The 12271-nt window shown below is 44.8% G+C and overlaps 1 long non-coding RNA gene across 4 annotated transcripts in view; it reads left to right on the forward strand.

Annotated features, from left to right (window-relative positions):
* LOC146042709 (uncharacterized) overlaps nucleotides 1-12271 on the forward strand; it is a 175056-nt gene that overhangs the window by 10219 nt on the left and 152566 nt on the right. For all 4 annotated transcript variants that reach the window (XR_014463986.1, XR_014463983.1, XR_014463985.1 and 1 more), the window contains exons 4-5: nucleotides 8496-8565; nucleotides 11458-11564. This is a non-coding gene — a long non-coding RNA (uncharacterized LOC146042709). The remainder of the gene's footprint in view (nucleotides 1-8495; nucleotides 8566-11457; nucleotides 11565-12271) is intronic.

Below are 12271 nucleotides of genomic sequence, written 5' to 3' on the forward strand. Positions count from 1 at the left end.
GGAAGGGCACAGGCAACTCATTTAGCCCACCACACCCCCCCTCCCCCTCTGCTTTGCAGGCTTCTTCACATCAGGATGCTGGCGGCCAATTAATGGCATCGTGTGGAGAGCCAATCACAGCTCGTGTACCGTTAGACAAGTAGAGCGGCTGCTGGTATGCAAGCTCTGATTGGCTCACCACCCGATGCCACATATTAATTGGCTGCCGGCGTCTGGAGGTGAAGAAGCCTGCTCTCCATTCAGCCACTGAGCAGCGCAGGCAGCATAGCGGAAGGGGGATGGGGTAGCCGGGTGGTAAGTGAATTGAGTATGAGGGTGGGGCCAGAGGAGGGGGTGTTTGCCAGAGCCCAGACTAGAAATCAGTCCCAGGCCTCAAAATTCCTAGTGGCAGCCCTGCTAGGGGTTCCAGCTGTGTCGATGCCCACTTGGGGCCTGCGCCTGCCCCGAATTCACCCATCTCTGGCCAAGATAAAATTCAGTCTAGACTGACTTTTATCTGTGAACAGGGAAAAAAATCAATCGATGGTGAGCAACCATCTAATGATTTCTTGCCCGTACAGATGCATGTGAGGTGATGTGTAAGCATACACATCCCCTTGCATGCTAGTGAGGGGATATGCGCGGCAGGGGTGGGGTGGGGGTTACTCAGCCTAGTGAACAGGCCTGAATTCATCCCCATGTACAGAATACTGTGATGCCAGATTGTGTGTAGTGGGCATGAAGCTGCCCCTTACCAGGAGCTATAATAATCAGGGTACCCTGTATTTACTTACCCAGTATTAACCCCTCCCTCATGCACCTGAGTAATATTACTGAACTAATTGAGCATCTACCACTATCTGTATGTATACCCTGTATAAAGTACATGCTGCCTTTCCTCCCCTGGCTCATTACCATTTAACAAAACTATTCCTTATGAAGAACATTTACTTATCTCTGTTCTGGATAATTCTGGACTTCTTGGAAAACGAAGGGATGTATCACCGGCAAAATGAATAGGGACAGCAACAGTAATATGGATGAAGCTACTTAAGTTACAAAGTAAAATTACACAAGTACTTTTAAGAGCTAATTGTTACTCCCCTGTCGACACACCAATATCGAATGACTCTGAATGTTGACGTTTAGAATGTTTGTGACCTTCATAATGAGCATGTAAGGGTTTGGCTGCGGCTAGAGTTGGATAGTATTGCCAACATTCTTTACCTTCTGGAAGTGTTGACATTGTGAGCGTCATCTTGTCAAGTATCGACATTCACGACATAGTGAAGGCTGAACTCATATATATTACACCCTTCTGTAGGTATTTGGGTCAGCACCGTGATGAATTTACTAAGATGGGAGTTCTATTGAAGATGGAATTTTTCCCATGGCAACCAATCAGATTCTACTTCTTATTTATTCAGCACCTTCTAGAAGGTAAAAGATAGAATGTGATAGCAACATCCCATCTGCAGTAGAACCCCATAGAGTTAACGGACAATAGAGTGTGGCACAGTCATGCCGTTCTTACTCTGGCACCACAACGAGTAATGGGTTAATGTCTTTAGCTACTGGCATTTAAAGTAACACTGGAATGAGGTCATCTCCTTAACATTTGCCTGGGTGCCAAGCTGCACAGGGTCAGTTGCGAGAAGCAGGCGGCTGGTATTTAGCAGCAGTCACCCCAGGACAAGGCAATAATCCATCGTGCTGTAGCCAAGTGCCACTCCAGCCTCGACCTCACTCACAAGAGCTTGAGATCGGGCTCTATGTAGAAATAGCATCCACTAGCCCTCACTTTCAGCATTTTCAGTGGAATGGGAGACCTGGCACAGCAACGGCTGCTTCATTAAGGCTGCACTTCATCCATTATGATCTCATCTCTCTTTCTAGGCTCGTCTCCATGTAATTGTTTATATGTCCAAAAGTCAACTCGAGGCACGCGGCCTACTGGATGATGTGGTTGGAATAATACCACTTGTTTAGCAGAAGATTTTGGAAATGAACTTAAGTTCTTGCACCTGTTTTTGTGATTTAGGGTATGATTTATCAGCATCCGCACCCTCAGATGCGGATGTGATAATATCGGCCCGACGGCAATACGATAATTGATTAGGGTTGTATCAGTTATCACATGCAGGGACACAGCTTGCGATAAAGCTATGTTAGTGCAATGGATCTTCGCAGCATTACCGGGGTATTTTTGGGGAAAAGATCCAGATGCTGTGCTATGCATGTGCCGCTGCCAGCATCGCGCCACTACCACTACCCCTACATGTCACAATGACATTTACCCCCATGCCGATCCCCCCCCCCCCCCCCCCCCACACACACACCAGTGATCATACTTACAGACACTAGGGGTTGCACATTGGAGCTCCTGCAATGCTCTCTGTCTTATCGGCTCCCTGCTGGCTGCTGTGACCTCTTTGTAACATCACTTCACAGCATCATTGGTGAAAGTAAATATTTTATTATGTTGACGTTTATAGGTATGATGCTAATGGCTTTTTGTCAATGTCGACCTTGGGTATGTTGACCATTTCAAGGTGTTAACCTAGTCACTGTCGACCATTAGTGGTAGACCTAGTCATTGTATACCATTTATATCGTAACCCTTCAATAGAACTCGCATCTTAGTGAATAAACCACTATGTATGTTTTCATTTCTAGTTACTGTACATGATCAAACTGTATTCAGTGATCCTGTACAATGCTCATCTGTAAAGCATATTATCAATGCGTGTCTGCTGCCACATCTGTATACTGCAATTTACATAAAGTAGCTCTTGCGCTATATTACTGTACTGCATTTCATTAGAGACCTCATGCATGCACGATGGTGATTTTCAAAAGCAACATCTGGTGGACCAAGACCAGCATTACACTCACCACAGGGCCGGATTAAGCCTTTGGTGTCACTATAGACAAGGGGGCTCCTCCTAAACTTCACAGGAGAATATTACACTGTCACAACACAAAACAGTAAAGGCACTATGGGCCTTATTCTAGTTCACTCTTTCTGACAAAATCCTTCTTAGATGGATAAAACCATGTGCACTGCAGGTGGGGCAGATGTAACTTGTGCAGAGAGAATTAGATTTGGGTGGGGTTTTACTTCAAAGTGAGATCTATATTGCAGTGTAAAAATAAAACAGCCAGTATTTACCTTGCACAGAAACAAAATAACTCACCCAAATCGAATTCTCTCTGCACATTTTACATCTGCCCCCCTGCAGTGCACATGGTTTTGTCCATCTAAGAAGGATTTTGTCAGAAAGAGTAAACTAGAATAAGGACCTATAAACTTAGTCAATGGGTAACTGCAAGGGGGGGGGGGGGTTAAAATATATACAGTTGTGCTCATAAGTTTACATACTCTAGCAATGTTTGTGATTTTCTGGCCATTTGTCAGAGAATACGAATAATAACTCACAATCTTTTCTTTCACTCATGGTTAATGCTTGGGCGAAGCCATTCACCATGGCTAATATGAGTTATCATTCATATTCTCTGACAAATGGCCACAAAGTCACAAATTCTGCTAGGTTATGTAAACTTATGAGCACAACTGTGTTTACTCTTTTTAAATCATAATGACAACAGAAACTACCCAAATGACCCTGATCAAAACTTGACATACCCCAGTTCATAATACCGTGTATTGCCCCCTTTTAACATCAATGACCGCTTGAAATCTTTTGTGGTAATTGTGGATGATGCTCTTTATTTTGTCAGATGTAAAGCTGCCCATTCTTCTTGGCAAAAAGCCTGCAGTTTCTGTAAATTCCTGGGCTGTCTTGCATAAACTGCATGTTTGAGATCTCCCCGGAGTGGCTCAATGATATTGAGGTCAGGAGACTTAGATGGCCACTCCAGAACCTTCAATTTATTCTGCTGTAGCCAATGACAGGTTGACTTGGCCTTGTGTTTTGGATCATTGTCATGTCGGAACGTCCAAGTACATCCGGGCTGATAAATGCAGATTTTCCTCCAGTACTTTCTGATAACATGTTGCATCCATCTTGCCATCAATTTTTAAGTTTCCATTGCCTTATTAGCTCACACATCCCCAAAACATCAGCGATCCACCTCTTTGATTCACAGTAGGAATGGTGTACCTTTCATCATAGGCCTTGTTGGCTCCTCTCCAAATGCAACATTTATTATTGTAGCTGAAAAGTAAAATTTTGGTCTCATCACTTCAAATAACTTTGTTCCAGAAGTTTTGAGGCTTGTCTTTGTGCTGTTTGGGGTATTGTGAGCTGGATGCTTTTTAGCATTTGCAAAGTAATGGCTTTCTTCTGGCGACTTGACCATGCAGCCCATTTTTCTTCAAATGCCTCCTTATTGTGCATCTTGAAACAACCACACCACTTTTTTTCAGAGTCCTGTATTTCAGCTGAAGTTATTTGTGGATTTTTCTGTGCATCCCGGACTATTTTCCTGGCAGTTGTGGCTGAATTTTTTGTTGGTCTACCTGAAAGTGATTTGGTTTCCACAGAATCCCTAATTTTCTACTTCTTAATTAGAGTTTGAACACTGCTGATTGGCATTCTCAGTTGCTTGGATATATTTTTATATCCCTTTCCTGTTTTATACAGTTGAATTACATTTTCCCACAGTTCCTTTGACAATTCTTTTGCTTTCCCCATGACTCCGAATCCAGACACGTCAGTGCAGCACTGGATGAAAGATGCAAGGGTCTTTCAGGAGACCAGAAACTCACTGCCCTTTTATACACACACACTGATTACATGCAAACAGATCACAGGTGAGGATGGTTACCTTTAGTAGCCATTCAAACCTGTTTGTGTTAACTTGTGTGCATGTTATCAGGCCAAAATCTTCAGGATATGCAAACTTTTGATCAGGGTCATTTGGGTAGCTTCTGTTGTCATTATGATTTAAAAAGAGTAAACACAGTTGTTTGACAATAAATGGCTTCACCCAACCACTAACCATGAGTGAAAGAAAAGTTTGTGAGTTATCATTCATATTCTCTGACAATTGGCCACAAAGTCACAAATCCTGCTAGGTTATGTAAATTTCTGAGCACAACTGTATATATAAATGACTCCAGCGTCAGCACCCGGCCCATTAAGGAATAATCCTGTAAACACCTCCTCCATAAAATCATGAATTTCACTAAGGGGCAATAATATAAACTTAGAACTGGTTTAGTGACATACATTCGGCCAGATGATTGAGCAGCACTCAAAAGCTCCACAGTGGGTATATTGCAAGAAATAATCCCAACACCAAAATGTTTGTATATAATGAAACTTATGAAACAGATGTCTCTTATTGGTTAGGGACACGTTGTGGGATCAACCTAAACATTATAAATCCGTACATCGGATGATTTTTCCTACAACTTATTCAATTGCATCATCTAAGTTGAGAGTCTCTGTGTTATAGCACTGGCACATATTGGCATCAGATCCTGTGATGGGCCAATTTTGTGGTGAAAAACCCATGTTTGCATCGATATTTTCAGTTCTCCCGCTGGACTGCGAGCCAATAGGAGCTTGCGGTCCGACAGCCAATCAGGAGCGGCTACCAATTCCACCAATGCTACTCCTAATTGGCTGCCGGACCGCAAGCTCCTATTGACTCGCAGTCCAGCGGGAGAACTGAAAATATCAATGCTCTTGCTTAGTCTACAGCCGGACAGCGCACAGCTCTCTGCCCAGCTCTCTCTGCCCAGCTGTGATTTCTTTAAATTAGGTGCATCCAGCGGCTGTCTCACTCCCCCTTGGCAATGAGCAATTCCCTTAAACTATACAGCCGGGCAGCGCACAGCTCTCTGCCCAGCTGTCATTTCTTTAAATTTTATGCATCCAGCGGCTGTCTCACCACCCCTTGGCAACGAGCAACCCCCCCCCCCCCCCCCTTGGCAACAAGCTATTCCCTCCCCCCTTGGAAACAAGAAATTCCCCCCCTGGCAACAAGCATTTAACTCCCTCTTGGCAACAAGCATGTATTCCCCCTTGGCATTGAGCATGAAGCAGCTGGCATCCAGCATGAAGCCCCTGGCATCAACCAAGAACCCAGTGGTGTAACTATAAAATTTGCTCCCCCCTGCCTAAATAGTTTCTGGCCACCCTCTCCCTCTCCTATAATGTCCCATCAGATTCAGGCTTCCTTTTACCTTTTGTTGACGCAGCCGGCACTACCCATTGAAAGGGTGGATGGGCGGGCGGCAGCCAACGGAGGCAGGGATGGACGGTCGGCAGCCTACGGAGGGAGGGATGGGCAAGTGGCAGACTATGGAGGGAGGATGGGCGGGCGGCAGACTAGAAGGGAGGGATGGGCGGGCGGCACGCTACGGAGGGAGGAAAGATGAGCGGGTGGCACACTATGGAGGGAGGATGGGCGGGTGGCACGCTACGGAGGGAGGGAGGATGGGTGGGCGGCACACTACGGAGGGAGGGAGGATGAGCGGGCGGCACGCTACGGAGGGAGGATGTCCTTCTATTTGGCGCCGGTGGCTTTCAATGCGCGGCACTGCTTGTCCAATGTGGCAGCCACAGCGGCTTAATTATTCTCGGCGTCCAGGCAGACCCGGCTAGCTCTGGCTCCTTCAAGCCACCACGGGGGCTGCCTCAGCATAGCTACGCCACTGCAAGAATCCCCTAGCAAGAGCCCCCTAGCAATGAGCACTTTTGTGTCAAATATGTAATGGGTTTGTTATATAGTATGTAATAGGCATCATGATGTGTAGCACAATATGTAATGGGCATTATGGTGTGTGGCTTTACGTGTAATGGGTATTACAGAGTTTGCTAAAATGTGTAATGGGCATTACGGTGTGTGGTCTAAAGTGTAATAACACGCCCCTTTTTGTGATGCCACGCCTCCTTCATGTGAGCCCATGCCCCCTTTTAACCACGTAAATGTGCATTTTCGTCTGTCCTTGAAAATGGAGTTTATAGCTCCGAAACGCCGTTGGAATAAAGGCTTATTTTACTTGATCTTGCACAGTCTGTTGGAGTGCCGCTTTGCTGCAATACTAATATATATATATATATATATAGGTAAATGGGTTGGATGGCGGCACTCACAGGTTTTTAAATAAAGACAATACACTGATGTCGTAGTCTTAACGTTTCAATTCTATTTAAGAATTTTCCTCAGAAGGCTTCTGAGGAAAATTCTTAAATAGAATTGAAACGTTAAGACTACGACATCAGTGTATTGTCTTTATTTAAAAACCTGTGAGTGCCGCCATCCAACCCATTTACCTATGCTAACTGACCCAGGAGGGCACCCAGGAACTCTTCATACGTTGACTTATTACGTGGAGTGCCGACAAATCCCATACCTATATATATATATATATATATATATATACACTCCACTATTTATTATCAGTTAATTTAGTGTGTGCAGAGCCCCTACAATGTCTGTTTAAACAATGTGGTCACAAGCCATAGGGCACCCCAAAACTAGGAAAGGTGAGTGCCGATGTTAAGTGTGTGTATATATATATATATATATATATATATATATATATATATATATATATATATATATACACCCACCACATGAAAAGCCTGTGTTTGTCCCTCTGTACCTTACTCTATAGGAGCCTCCACAGGCTCAGCACTCTGCCTCTGAATAAACCCTCCCATGACGAGGCCGCTGCTGCTGTCCTTCATGGGCCTGAGAAGCATGTGATGAGCTCCAACAGTAAGAGCTCAGCACAAGTGTCTCAGCAACTGACCTCTTGTGCAAAGTCTCATGGGACTTAGTCAACTCCCAGTAATTCACTGCAGTGTGCCTTGGCTCCCTATGCTCAGCACCATTAATCATTGGCAGATAGGTGAAGCCTCAGCACTACCCCACTGCCATGCACAAAATCTTTAGCTAACAAAAATACATGCCATGCCCTAGATCGAGGGGGGCCCAGGGGTACTGAGCCCTCTCCCTCCCTTAAACCAGCCCTGACTCACCGGCAACTCCGCACACCACACTAAACCACAATGCACCACACTGGGACATAATATGAAGCCCAGCGACCAGGAGCAGTGCGACTACTATATCTCTATGCACTATAAGGAGGATAGATGAACATGACTACATCTGTGTGTGAATGAAGCAAATAATCATTTAATATTTGCTCTTCACAACAGCAGGCACTACCAGTCCACTAGTTATTTAATGTAAATGTATATCTAAGATCAGCTGCAGGGTCATTTATTAATCAGCCTTGGACCTATCGTGCTAGATAGAAATCTCACTAATGTTGGCTCTGATAAAGTTCTCACCACATAAATTCTGGAGGAACGCTATGTCCCTCTGACAAGATATATCTGAAGACCTCCTTAAAAATAAATGATGACGATCATACTGGAAAGGTTACAAAACATTTCTTAAGCTACGTGACACCATCAATATTAACCTAATCCTCAAATGAGAATATTCAGTACCACCCCAAACTTTAGAGTAATCCATCTATTCAAATCCACCCGAAGTATTAAGTAATAACCACAGAATATCTTCCACAGATCTACAGATGAAAATCCATGAGCAAATGTCATTACTTGCAAAGTAGCAAAACATCGCTGCTCATCTACAGTAAGTCATGTACGTTGCTCTGGGGTGAATTCAATTCAGCGTGATGTTTGACTGTGCACATCTCCACTTATATCTATATGGACCGCTTTTATCTTTTAATTCACTAATCTGCTTTGTATTAAACAATGGGCCTGATTCTGGTTCATTCGTTTTTCCCCCGAATTCGGCCCAGTGCTGATGTTTTGAGGACTGCTCATGGGCGGACATAGGGGACCGCCCAAAAGTTTTATGGGAGTGCCCACAAAAACGGTGGGCATGCCCCTGCAAACGCCAGCATGCCCATGCATCCTCGTGGTGGAAGGCTGACATCACTTGACGCCAGCGCCCACCCCCAATTCGGCCATCTGAAAGGTATATACTTAGTATAGTATATACTTACTTTGTGAAGTGAGTGAAGGCTGCAAAAATCATTCAACCGTATGCGAGCAGATGTGTAAGCTATGCTGGTGTGGGGATTCGCTTTCCGGGGGCATGCGTTCAGCCAATCTGCGTTTACCAGCTCGCTAGGCGGTAAAATATGCTGCCTATTGAGCAGGTTTGAATTAGGCCCAAAATTTGGAGGGGGGGGGGATTAAATGTTGTCAAAATTCTCAGCGGGGGGGGGGGTGGTTGGGTCGGGTGTGTGTGCACATTTTTTAGTTACGCCACTGACTGCACATGCGCAGTCTAATGCCGGGCAGCGTCCGAGCTCCTGCTGAAACACTGCCCGGCTTTTCCTGATGCCTGGCCTGCGGCTCTGTGCAGCGTGACAGTCAGAGATTTTCAGCCTGCCTATACAGTGCGGTGTGATAGGTCGGGGCTGGGGAAGGTCAGGGTTACAGCTAGCATGTTGTAAGGCGGAGGACTGGTGTTATTACATGTCAGGCTCGTGTGTGTATCATTAACCGTACAGTCATTTCCTCATATAGTCTAGCTATGTATGTGGGTGTATTAATCGGCTTGGCACACACACGTGTGTGTGCCAGTGTGCACTTGTTCCCGGAGCTTTACCTGTTGGCTGTATAAATAATACACAGGACATTGTGCCAAGATCTAGAACTGCATTTGATGACTTCAGTGATCCCAGCCGTATGCAACGTTCATGTGTTCCATTACTGTGGTATGTAAAGTGCTCTTCGCATTTCACCTGAGAATTTGCACACAGCCCTACAGCAGCCAACTCACATTGCATCTTGTACTAAGGTTATATTCTGTGGTCTCGGCATATATTGCTTGTAACAGTAACTAGCATGGGACAGATAAAAATAGAATTGTAGTTAAATATAACATATCATTATTCACCAGTCTCCTCTTCCAGAATATATGGAGGATCGGTGGTAGGGATGCCGGCAGGGATGCAGAACTTGTGGCTGATGAGCCCAGGTGCAAAAATATAATTTGGTGCCTCCTCCTCCACCCCATCCCAAATTCGCAATATGCAGCACTGCAGTGGGTGACAGGGAGAGGCAGAGGTTGACAGGTAGAGGGTGCAGGGGACACAGTACTGATAAGAATGCTCTGGAGAACTTCAAATGTATTTAACCAATTAGTTTGAACAACCATTTTTATCCTTTTTTCCTGGATTAATTGCCATGTTCTCTCATACATTACCAGATTTGGTCTGACAGATAATTGTATAGTATAGTGTGTACCCAGCTTTAAGGTGCATGCACACTAACCGATATATAGGCCATTCGATTGAATGACTAATATACAGAATCGATGCGCCATCGGCCAGTGTGTACCATCAATATGTCTGTGAATGTTGTCATACATGCAACACAGCTGATGCCCGATATAGCTAAATATATATCAGCACATTATGCGTGCTCTGTCTAGGGGGTGATCTGCTGACTGCCCATACAGTCACGCCGGGAGACGCCAGTGATTGACAGCTCAGTGCCCATATATGATGTCAGTGTTGGAGAACGCGCCGCCCCTGCAAATAGCGCAACACTACAAGCTTGCTGCTGCTGCCCGCCACAGCAGTTCCCCGGGGCAGTGCCGTCTTCCCCATTGGGGTGGGCCCCTAGAATCCTTGGGCCCCTGGGCAACTGTCCATTAAGCTCAATGGGAAAGACGGCACAGGTTTGGCTAGGCCCCCTTATCTCCAGTGAAGGGCAATCTTAATGATTCAGCATACCAAGACTTTATGAATATTGCTATGCTTCCAACTTGACTGTGCTCCAGTGCACAAAACGGGGACTATAAAGAAATGGTTTGATGAGTTCGGGGTAGAAGAATGGGCCCGGTCTCAACCCCATCGAGCACCTTTTGGATGAACTGAAATGGATATTGCGAGCCAGACCAACATCAGTGCCTGACCTCATAAATGCCCTACAGAATGAATGGGCACAGATTCCCAAATCTTGTGTAAGCCTTCCAAGAAGAGTGGAAGCTGATACAGCTGCAAAAGGGAGTCCAATCCCATAATAAAGTATATGTATTTGAATACAATGTTATTACAGTCCCTGTTGGTTTAATGGTCAGGCATTCGAATACTTTTATCCAGATAGTCAGTGTAAATGTAAACTGCAGTGTACAAATAAGGTTTCACACGATTTGTGAGCTTCATGCAAATGCAGCCAGTATTTACCCTGCATGCAAAAATATGTATTTGCTCCGATCTCAGAGTCAGACCTTATATGAGAAGGATTACTAATACCAATGTGCACATTTTTCTTAAATATTAAAATATGTCTTAAATATCAAACCGATAAGTGCCACTCCTGTTATCTCTGTTTCTCAGGGAAAACATTTCCTATTGCCCCAGGGATCACATTATGGTACGCTACTTCCATTCGAGCAACCCCCCACTGTTTCTCCATCCCATTAGATTAAAGCCATACAAACATAAAAAATATGAAGCCAACTGTACCTATACTGAGTTATCCTTTCAATGTGCATTAACAGTGGTCCCTGTGGATTGCAGTTGAGAAAAACACCTCTAATTGAATACAGTCTTTGAGTTTATTCTGTTCCTGGCAGGACGCGGGAAAGAAAATGTTGATAAAAGACAGGTGAGTCCAACAACAAGACTGTTTCTGATTGACCTCGGCCTCGCTTGCTTCCCAACTCTGATTGTCTTGTACTGTTTGAGATTACAATTCCTTTGCAGAATTTATAGCTGTAAAGTACAGGGTTAGGGTTTATTTCAGTTTGAGACTATTAACATTTTTGTGGACAATTCTGCATAGCTTGGACCCCAATACATACCTCCCAACATGACCTACCCCAGCAGGGACACAATACTCTTTTTCTGGACTTCCTTCATAATCATACCTCCCAACTGTCCCGCTTATCGCGGGAACATCCCGTTTTTTTGGGACGTTCCTGCACCCCTCCCAGGGCTGGCAGTGTTAAGTTGCTTTAATTCTTATTATTATCTAGAATCCAGTTACAAGTTAACACGTATCATCATTACTGTCTCAGATGTATGATATGGCAGGTGTGAATGTGTTACTGAAACACCCCCACTATCCACGGCAGCCCAAAGCGTGGCGAGCGGCCGCGAGCTCAGCGTTACGCGTCCTCCCGACCTTTTCATACCCCCACTATCCACGTCGGTGAGGAGTTGATTTTATAAAGTGTGGCAAGCGCACGCGGATTACCTTACATGTAATCCTCTCTGCTCATGTTACATCTACCCCCTCCCCCTACAATGCACATGGTTTTGTCCATTTGAGAAGGAATTTGCCTCTGTGAGTGAAAGAGGATAATGGCCATA

This window comes from Crinia signifera, chromosome 19 (assembly GCF_055691185.1).
Source record: "Crinia signifera chromosome 19, ASM5569118v1, whole genome shotgun sequence".
NCBI classification, from domain to species: domain Eukaryota; kingdom Metazoa; phylum Chordata; class Amphibia; order Anura; family Myobatrachidae; genus Crinia; species Crinia signifera.